General features: G+C 35.0%; 1 long non-coding RNA gene across 1 annotated transcript; it reads right to left on the bottom strand.

The window, feature by feature from the left end:
- Positions 1–1,524: 1,524 nt before the first annotated feature.
- On the bottom strand, positions 1,525–4,477 carry LOC112185940. The gene is made up of 3 exons (XR_002930549.2): positions 4,323–4,477; positions 4,109–4,248; positions 1,525–1,999 (listed from the first exon to the last, which is right to left on the bottom strand). It is a non-coding gene; the product is annotated as an uncharacterized LOC112185940 (long non-coding RNA).
- Positions 4,478–11,571: the final 7,094 nt, after the last annotated feature.

Below are 11,571 nucleotides of genomic sequence, written 5' to 3'. Positions count from 1 at the left end.
GGGGAGGACGAACCAGAAGGGTCGCATCCACTCTACCTTCCCTCACTCAAAACACTTGTTGTTGATGTTCACGCCCATGACTACCAATTAATAAGTCCGAGGGAGCGATTGCAATTCGATGACTTCAAGTTATACTTGGACCGACTCAACACTCAGTATGTGCAACGCAGCTCTCTTCTTTAACTTCTTTTTATTAGCAAGTTTGATGATAGTTGCACGATTATCAATTGTTGTTCTACATTTGTGGTTTTCATTGCTTGTTGGCAACGTTTTAGAGTTCATTAGATCCATGAGTTGATTCTTTTCGTATGCGTCTCATATCTGAGTTTGAGTTTGTTTCTCTTCATTTGCAAATCGCAATTGAAGACTATGATGGGAATATTGCAAGTCAAATCTTGGACTAGTTTTCCCAATTAAAATGAATGTCTAGGCTGGTTGCCTGCAATGCTTTATCTCCTGAGCTCATTTCCATCTCAGCTGGACTTTGATTAATGTCAACTGAGAACTATTTTTTTAATTTAAAGGTTGCATTGGTTCTGCTAGTTGACTAATTGGGCCACTAGTTGTATGAAGGCATATCCAGATTTCGAAGTCTAATTGATTTAATATCTTATTATGTAGATCCAACACTAACTAAAAGTTAAACTCAAATCATATTTAAAATTTGTGAACCAAAAAAAAAAAAAAAACAGATGCTCTTAGATTTATGATGGCCTATATATGGTTTTGCTTTTATTATTGTTTTTCTCAGTTCCTTTTGAGTTTTGACAGATGTTTTTTTCCTGTTTTGTTTGCAATGAAGTTCTATTCTTATAAGAAATTATACATGACAAATATATACAGATAAGAACTTGGACTAAAAGTGGCAACGTATATGTTCATATAAGAATTTATCCTATATAATTTTTTGGTTTTTTTTTTTCTGAAGTGTTTCTGCTTTTATCCCCGTCTGATGCATGGATCCCTTAAATTAATATGTACATGTTGGATTCATGTAGATGTAGATTGAGGTTTCTTCCTCAATTTGTAGCAAATCTTTAGAGTTCTTGATGACAAGGGTTAGTAGTTTAAGAAAGAAGGAAGAGGTGAAGTGGGATTTGCATATGTTGATTTAAGATAATCCTTGCTTACTTGAAGCTGCTTCTACATTGTGTTGACCAGAAATGGCACAAATGATTATTTAACGTGTGGCTTTCTTGAATATGAATATGCTATTAGCATATCGGCCCAAATGAGAAATTTACATCTAGGTAAGATCAATATATAAACCCATGCTTGCCATGAATTGAACTAATTTAATGAAAACGTATGACAGTGACTTGTAGTGACAGCTCCCAAGTATTGGTATGGTGGGTTTGAGAGTATAAAACTATTATCTTAATGACTTTGATTATATGCAGTTCTTTAGGGTAAATTGGTACATTTTTGGTTTTCATTGTCAGGCTGTTTCTCGTGTACTTATCTTGAAACTTGAAAGTGTGTGTTGATTAGTTTTAGAGAACCATGTATAGTAGCAGCACTATGTACGTATTAGTTCTCTGCATTTTCCCATTCTGGAAATATAATCTCTTCCATTTTGTCTTCATGTTGGTTGCACATTCAGGAGACATCTGGAAATGATATGTGTACATCCACATTTTCATACAGCAGCAGAAGAACTACAGTTTATACCGAGAGCACGCATGAGGTTATTCGCAATTCCTGAAAATCTGAATTACAAACCGAAACATCCGGAAGAAAATAGGAAGCGCCACTTCCCAAAAGTGATCGATGATGGCCATCAAGTTAATCCATCTCAAGCATCAACTGATCCAGAATTAATGAGATTGGATAAAGCTTATGATGTGATGGTGAGGGAGACAAGGCTAGTGAACATCAAGCAATCCATTTTGGGACTCGCCCCTGAGTTTCATCAAATTTACAAAGATGGAATGACGCGCACAACCAAAAGAACTACACGATACCATGATAAGGAGGCTGCTGATGAGGTGCATTACTTCTGCAATACAATGAAGCACATTTAGAAAAAGTTTCCCAAGGGTCCCCGGGGTTTAGTAAGTTACTGACTAAAGCTAAATTTTCTAAACATATTGAAAACATTTGATAATTTTGTTTTGTTTGTTTAAACAACAGGAAACTTATGATAAAGCTAAACATAACCTAGAAGCTACACTTGCCGCATTGCATCGCATGTCGCCAACGATTCCAATAGAAATGTTTCGATTTTTTTGGTGCTATGATGGATACGCTTCAAGAATCATTTCTCTTAACTTTTTCAAGGACATCAGGTAGTAATAAAGTCTCTTCCCTACCCTTTCCTTACATTTCATTTGAACTTCATACATAATGGTGTACAGTCTCTACTGTTAAATGAACAGTATAATGATTCTGTGAACTTTATAATGTTAACAGTCTAAACAGTCTGTTAAATGAACTTCAATAATGATTCTGTTAAGTTTCACAGGATTTCTTTTGAGGAGGGCGACCTTGTGTTTGGGGAGACTAGTGAAAACCTTGGGGAGACCAGAGAAGAAGACTAATGGTTATCAGTTTCAATAGAAGCTAAATGTTGGAATCATGCATAATTGTTATGATTCAGTTCATCTGTTATGACTTTCTCCTTCCGTTTATATTCCTATTTCACTCTAAAAGTGTTGGTATTAATCGGTATGTGTTTCCATATCTATTTACCTGCCCAAGTATATCAGACTACAGGCTTAGAGACAGCTAGATTTATGTATTCTTATGGATTTTATATTGCAAGACTTTTATTTGGAGGAGACTTTTATTTTTTATAATTTTGTATGATTAATTGGCATAGGTATTGTTTCTATATCTTGTTTGCTAAAAATATCATTAGAGTTGCTCAGAAGTTGAACCTAGATTTCTCCAATTACTAGGACATAACAGACATTGAAACTATTTAAAGTTACCCACAATTCCCTGAGAAGTTGAGGCCACCTTGGTTGAAATAAAGGGCAAAAAGTCAACCTCATGAGTAAAAAAAGAGATTTGAGTATGATGATGGTGGTGATGATCATCATAATTTTCATCATTATCATCATCCATCATCATCATCATAATTTTCATCATCATCATCATTATGATGGATGAGGATTATGATGATGTCATGATGATGATGATTGATGAGGACGACGATGATGTTGATAATGATGATGGATGATGATGTCATCATCACCATCATCATAAAAAGATGATGGCAGAAGATGATGATAATGATGGGGATGATGAGTTAGATGATCATCATCATAATTTTCATCATCATCAGACATTGAACATTGAACAAAATTAGAAAACTCATTATCATTATCATCATGATCATGATCATGATGGTGAAAATTATAATGATGATGATGAAGATGATGATGATATGTTGATGATGATGATATGTTAGCAGGATAAAAGTTCTCATCATCATTGTCATCGGCATCATCATCTTCATAATAATACTCATAATGGTCACGGAAGAAAACAATTTCAACATTTTTATATTATCGATGGAAAAACTTACATCATGTTGGTATAGGTAATTTATGAGGTAATTTTGGCAGCTGTAGAGGTTCTATAGGTTTCAAAGAATCACATTCATGTGACATGTGGAAGACTCTGACAGACTCTGTCTGTTTGAAGACTAAAAATATCATTAGAGTTGCTCAGAAGTTGAACCTAGATTTCTCCAATTACTAGGACGTAACAGACATTGAAACTATTTAAAGTTACCCACAATTCCCTGAGAAGTTGAGGCCACCTTGGTTGAAATAAAGGGCAAAAGGTCAACCTCATGAGTAAAAAAACCAACACCCAATTGAGTCATTTGCAAACGGGATAATTTTGCAATACCTCTTGGATGCCCAACTTCTGCAACAATTGAATCGAGAAAAGGAAACTTAAAAAAAAAAAAAATACATATCAAGCAGAATTTAGCCCCAGAAGAAAAACAATCAATCAAGCAAAAAAAAAAATTGATCAAGATTTACATAAGCATATCTATTATCTTTAACGTGTTGAGTGTTAAGGAAATGATGCAAATATTAAAGGATGGATCTGATGAACCGAAATTTGAGAGTTTAGATAAAGAAAACAATACCTTGTAACTTGTGTAAGCCAATTTGAATCGTAACAATCTGGTTAGTAGAGGATCTGAAACAGAGGGCAGGCATGCAGAATATGTATATATTGGAAGAAAGGGTATCAAACCACCATTTAGTAGCCGGAAGCACCATTGATCTGATTCAAGAGTAATGAATACCAATCGATTACATATGATACATATATTTATATGAACTAACCAGACACGTTACCTCTATTAGATATCTGGTTGCTGTGTCCGTCTCCATCTCAATTATCTGTAGCAGTTTGGCTGAAGAAGAAGAAGAAGAAGAAGCCTCTAGCTTTTTTCGTTGTGTTGAAGCATAGTCAATGACCAATTAACCCGCAATACAAGTAGGAAAGTTAATAAATTACTTTGATTTTGATTTTTTCATTAATCAATTTCTATGAATTCTGAGGCATATGAGTCATGATGTATGTGGCCCTTGTCAAAATCATGCATAATGCATGTGGACCACTGGGAAAACATGTGGTTTTGGAGCACCTACCGACTTTGAAAATCAATTTTCTCTACTTTCCAAAACAAAGAAATAGACGCACCGAATATTGAGAGCACCTTCTTCTTTACTTTTTCTAAAGGCCAATACTAAAGTCCGACTAACTCATCGAAAGAAAACAAGTAATAATGCAGGGACAGTCCATGTAGTACTTGAACCTAACTAGTTTGATGATGAGGATTTTTTTGTACATAGTTAACTGCTAGGACTGCATAAATTCAGTGGTTGTGATATTTAGGGCTTTTGAGTTTGATCCTCAAGTTGTGCTTCATTATATTCAGGGATTTTGGATCATATTGATTCAAATTTGAAGCGAGAATAAAAACGCAAGTCACACGGATAGTCTAAATCAAAAGCATTAATAGTAGAAACGATCAAAGTTGAAGTCCTGGGTCTAAACGTCAACTATGCTAAAATCATGGGTTTTCCTTATTTTCAGTTTCCTAACGAGATATCATCCAATTTGGTGGTAGGATAATTAAGGTTAGGAGATAAAAATGTTCGTATCCATTATGAATTTTTTTTTAATTCCTGTTACAAATTAAGCAAATATCCCAATTAAAGGGCGAGATTATCTTCTACCAATTGGAGCCCCTCCATGTCGCTATGCAGCAAGAAATCTACTCACATTCAATGATATTTTATTGCTAAAGATTGCTAGACAGGCAAAAGCAATTCTAGAGGGATGGTCTTCTTTGTCTTTAACAGAAAAGATGGGTACAAATAATACATTCAACTTTCAACCCTTTATCGATAAGAATCAATACATTACGTGATTTAAATAATAGAGAATCTTAGTAAATCACAAGGTGTTTGGGTGATTACGTAATTCGTGAACAATTTTGTGAGATGCAGTTCTAAAATCAACATCATCACATTAAGTGATTTAAACGAATAGAGGATCTCAGTATCTGTGTTTCCTAGATTTATTAGATTTGTATCTATATTTCCTAGATTTATTAGAGATTTACTTTCCTATTGCATTGATCTTGTATCAGTATATATAACCCTTTTTGAGAGAAAACAATACATGTAAAAATTTCTACTTCATTAATCAGTTTGACAGTAAAAATATGTCTTCGCTGGCAGTTCGTTGCTCTCAAGGTCACCATTCAAATCCCACACTCAATTCTTCTAAACCCAACCGTTCTTATTCTACCATCTATCTTTCTAGACTCACTCTCGAGAATCTGAAAGACTCTCCACGAATAGACCTAAAAAAGATTCATACAGTAAACTGATATGCTCATATTATCCTATATTTCTATGCCTCTTAATCTTGGTATTTATGTTTAGTTCTCCTTATTTCGAGTCATTTATGTTGTTATAGTGTTTTTGTAGGTTTGTCTCATAAAGAGAAGAAAAGAAGCCAAAATGAGCTAAGTAGGATTGAAAGACAATATGCAATTTCAAGTTCCAGGTGCCAGTGCAGAACACCCAACTTCGCCGAATTACTGGGAGTTACTCAGATCGAATCAGACGATGAGCCTTATATGCATGGAAAGATACGGATGTCTATTTTATGTAGAATTTTACGGATCTCGATTTCGATACTTTTGGAGAAAGTTATAATTATTTGAGTGAAGATAGGTCGGACAGGAAATCTGCTCGGGAATTTACAACCATTCGTGGAGAACTCAAGTTTTGCAGCACAAGATCGTCAATCCTAATGTTTCAAGGAAGTTAATTCAGATGAGGATTCAATGAGGAACTTATTCCTACTTCTACAAGAGATATTTCAAGGTTTTCCCATTCCAAATGAAGAAAGGAATCCAAATCCAAGTCTTACAAGGAAACTTGAAGCCAAAGATGAGCAGAAATTTTCCCTATATAAGGGAGCACGAATTTGCATGAGAGAGGAGAGTCTCGGAGCACATTGAAGATGCCTATGGAGCGGAGACGACTCATCCATCTTTCCCCTTATTTTCCCTTCCATTCTTTTTATGTTCTTTCTATGTTTTATTTAGTTATATTTTGCTAAACCTTTTTCTAGGATTAAGATGATGCCTTAGCATGATTGTTTATGTACTTTGATGATTTAGTGATGGATTTATAGTTTCTTTATGATGAATTCTTAGTCACTATTTGAATTGATGCTTTATGTTTAAGTTCTTTGATTGATCACCTTAGGGCTTTGCATCTAGTAATTAGAAGATGAATTTGAGGCGTACCTGCAATATAATTCAAATTAGCTTCTTGTGATTAAGAGTTGTGAATTACATTATTGTCGTACCTGAAGTAATGGTTTGCATGATTCTCTTGTTTTCTAGTACGTAATGAGTCCTATGTGTTAAATTTATGCCGTATCTGGATAAACTGCATGTTAGGATATACGACCTCTGCCGTACCTGGAGAGAATCATACACTTAAGGAAAACTATGGTCTAAGTGCCGTACCTGGACTTAGATACGGGAATTGTCATCAAAAGAAATAAAAGAATCTGTTAATTGCATCGAAACATAAATAGGATTGTTAGTGGTTGATTCCGAAACCCTAAGTTTTATCATTATTTGTTTCTTTCTTTCTTTCTTTAATTTTCATATTATTTCTTTATTCAAAAATCCAAAACCATATCTTCTTTAGTTTGATTTCTTATGTGTTTTTGTGTTTGGATTAATTAGGTTAGGATTTAAATTAATTTTCAATCCTCAGTTGGAACGACCTCGTACTTGCACACTATACTAACGACGATTCGTGCGCTTGCGAGTTTTAATTAAAATTTCACAACATAAACGTCATGAAAAGCATCCACTGGAGTAAGAAGAATGGCATCCATAGCGGTTCCTTGGCTTTACATCAGATTGATATTATCGGTCGTAAAGCTAGACTGCCACAAGAGATTGACGACCTTACGGTGCACAAGGATTATATTGAAGGATTCAAAGATTTCTTTGTAGAATTATTTGGAGGCTGTAATGAACCACTCCACGACTGGCAATATTTAGACATCAAAGAATATGTGAATACTCATATGATCACTGAGTACTACCTTTTAACTTTCATAGTTTATTTATTTTATTTTATTTTTTTAACAATCACATCCGCGTTCTAGTTTTAATTATATTTCTTGCAGGGAACAAATGCTGTTCTTGTCCTTGCACCCATATTTCGAAACAAATTGTGAAGTTGCTATGAATTTCGTTCCATCTATCCTCCAAGCATTGCAATGTTTAGATGGTGTGCTCTTGCCATATCCTATTCAATCAACAACTGTGCACTCGGGTATGGTTGGAAAAACGGTTCGAAGAGAAGAGAATGGGTCAAATTTCATGGCTGGAGGTGGCTAGACAAGAAGACGGCGACGCCACAAAGTTCTAGCTTCGGAAAAGAAATTTTTAAGGTTTGGAGCTGCTTTTCAGCACGGGTTCCCAAAATTACCAAGTTAATGTCACTTTTTACTTAAGTCTTTTATAATTTCTTTGTTACAACTCTGATTTAGAATGTCACATATTCACAGACTCCGTTTAATTTCCTCTACAACTTCCATGAAGAAAATTTCTTCATTAAAAAAAAAAAACGGATCGTCTACGGTACATTAGTATCGACACATCAAGTACACTAGTTCAATACAGAGGTAAAATAGCTCGGTACAATGGTAGACCAATCTACTTATGCACAATCTAGTTTACTTCTTTTTCCTTAAGAACAATCTCTCAAATAAAACTTCTCAACGACTATCTAGGTTATTGTGTTGAACTAAATATTTTCTAAGTTTCACAGTTTAACCTTTTTTTAGATACTTTCTAAGTTTCACAGTTTAACCTAAACCAAATGGTATTGGGCGATTTATCCACTTTTTTTTTTTGAATATACCAGCCACAATAATTTGCACAAGAGTTTATTTTTGGACAGTCACGTGATACGAACCAATTCCATTCATCTGTTTAATACAGGTAGATATAAAGCATATTACTGTTATAAATGTTCATTTTTTTAATACAAGTATCAATTGTATCTGATATTTGACATTTGTCCACAGAAAGTGGCCACTTAAAGAAGAAATACACTGAACTTAATGAACTAACAACCAGTACGTGTCTAAAGGCTGAACTTGTTCATTATAACGTGCACTCTAGAAATGAAGCAAACATAGATTGTGAGAAATCACATTATTTCTTGATTGAAACTTAGACAAATTAATATAGGTTTTGAATGGTAGAAGATCTAGTACTATTGCAACTTAATTCTTTTCTCAGCATGAATGTCTCCATTTTTTAAGTAACTAGCCGAGTATCTTGATAGCCAAGCCAAGCAACAAACACAATTTCATGTATTTGGTAGCCAAACAACAAACAGTAGGCAAATTCAGAATCAAAAATAAAAGGGAAAAATTCACCAACGGTGTCTGGACACTTAAGGGACTTTCAGAATGATACCTGAACTTACAAAGTTGTCAATGTGATACCTGAACTCATTTTTTCGTATCAATGTCGTACCTATGACCAATTTCCGTAACGGCTCCGTGACGGAAATTGGCGGTAGGTATCACATTGATACGAAAAAATGAGTCCAGGTATCACATTGATAACTTTGTAAGTTCAGGTATCATTCTGAAAGTCCCTAAGTGTCCAGACACCGTTGGTGAATTTTTCCTAATTTTACACGTGAGTCACTTAATGAAGACAAAATGACCGATTTACCCTCAAATTCTTTCTTTCTTTTCTTTTCTTTTTTTCTTTATTCTTCTTTCTTTCTTTCTTTCTTTCTTCTTCTTCGATCTTTTCTGGTTTCTTCTTCCCCTGATTTGAATCAAAAATAAAAGGGAAAAATTCACCAACGGTGTCTGGACACTTAAGGGACTTTCAGAATGATACCTGAACTTACAAAGTTGTCAATGTGATACCTGAACTCATTTTTTCGTATCAATGTCGTACCTATGACCAATTTCCGTAACGGCTCCGTGACGGAAATTGGCGGTAGGTATCACATTGATACGAAAAAATGAGTCCAGGTATCACATTGATAACTTTGTAAGTTCAGGTATCATTCTGAAAGTCCCTAAGTGTCCAGACACCGTTGGTGAATTTTTCCTAATTTTACACGTGAGTCACTTAATGAAGACAAAATGACCGATTTACCCTCAAATTCTTTCTTTCTTTTCTTTTCTTTTTTTCTTTATTCTTCTTTCTTTCTTTCTTTCTTTCTTCTTCTTCGATCTTTTCTGGTTTCTTCTTCCCCTGATTTGAATCATCAAGATTCAAATCATCTTGCCTCCTTCACGCAGCGGCGGTGGGAATCGGACGAGCAAGATGATTTGAATCTTGATGATTCAAATCAGGGGAAGAAGAAACCAGAAAAGAAGAAGAAGAAAGAAAGAAAGAAAGAAAGAAGAATAAAGAAAAAAAGAAAAGAAAAGAAAGAAAGAATTTGAGGGTAAATCGGTCATTTTGTCTTCATTAAGTGACTCACGTGTAAAATTAGGAAAAATTCACCAACGGTGTCTGGACACTTAGGGACTTTCAGAATGATACCTGAACTTACAAAGTTATCAATGTGATACCTGGACTCATTTTTTCGTATCAATGTGATACCTACCGCCAATTTCCGTCACGGAGCCGTTACGGAAATTGGTCATAGGTACGACATTGATACGAAAAAATGAGTTCAGGTATCACATTGACAACTTTGTAAGTTCAGGTATCATTCTGAAAGTCCCTTAAGTGTCCAGACACCGTTGGTGAATTTTTCCCAAAATAAAATGGAAAGCTTTCAACAAAAGGCAATAAAATTGACTCTTTGAACAGTATGTTGATATATATATACACACACACACACATTTGTTACCCTAAAGTTATTAAAAGAAAGAAGAGAAGGAAATGTGCAATTTGTCTTTCAAAATCAACGGCACATAGCAAAGAGGGATGAGAACAGTTAGGAATACGAACTACTATCAGATAACATCCAATACCATGGGTCAGAGAGAGCCATCAGATCGATATATGCAATTTTCTTTCAAAATTGACAGTAGATGGGAAAGAGCAATAGGATCAAGTGATAAAACGTACATAAAAGCAACAAATGCACATGTTGCAGATCCATAACTTGCAAATGGTATGAAAAAGAGAGAAGGTAGCACATACAGAGTGGTGAGTGTGTCTAAAAAAGACACAAAGTCATCGTACTGCAGCCGGTCCCTTGGGCTCATCTTTGGATAGTCACTGGCATGGAAATCAGTGACGAAGGACTTGATGGCGAGAAGGTATGGTGGATGTATGCCCTCTAAATATGACTGCTTCCTCCGGCAAAACAGGTCTGTTGTGAATGATTTCAATAAGTTTAGGGTCCAGGATCCACTGTTGATGCCCTTGGACATTCTCCACATAATCCCTTGAAGTACTTCTTAATGTCCAGTTCTGCCTCTAGCTTCACCTCTTCAAGGTACAACTTAGGAAATGGTAGGGTGGCCATGCCTGCGCCGAATCCAAATACAATCCTGATCATGATATGAAAAAGTAAATTTATGTATTACAAATATCGAGTATGTTGAAACTCCTATTGAATCCAATATAGTTAGAATGAAATAACAAGATCAGATACTTATATTATTGACAACTAACAGATTCAAAACACTAGCACGAGAGAATAAACACAGTTCTAAAGGACACCCTCCCCTAGTAGAAGATGATAGAATGAGCACTAAAACTTGTCGACACATATATATCTGTAAACAAAAATCGAATATATGGAAGCCAAGAATCCTAGAACAAGACAATTACTGATAACAAACAGAGATCCAAGATCACACTTTGGATTGTAACCTTAAAAAATGATGGTGATAGAATGATCGAGCAAAATAAATACACATTTCCTTGAAACTTTTAAAGCTTTTGGTTTGTATATTGAAGAGTGTGAGTGAATTCAAGGGTTTTTAGGGGTTTAGGGACAAGGTCCAGTGCTTTTCTGTTCTATGTATTCTCTCTTTACGATCTTGCCATCTGTCAAC

This window comes from Rosa chinensis, chromosome 2, assembly GCF_002994745.2.
Source record: "Rosa chinensis cultivar Old Blush chromosome 2, RchiOBHm-V2, whole genome shotgun sequence".
In the NCBI taxonomy this organism is placed as follows: Eukaryota; Viridiplantae; Streptophyta; class Magnoliopsida; order Rosales; family Rosaceae; genus Rosa; species Rosa chinensis.
Note: the sequence above shows the minus strand (reverse complement) of the source record. Positions and strands in the feature narration are given on the sequence as shown.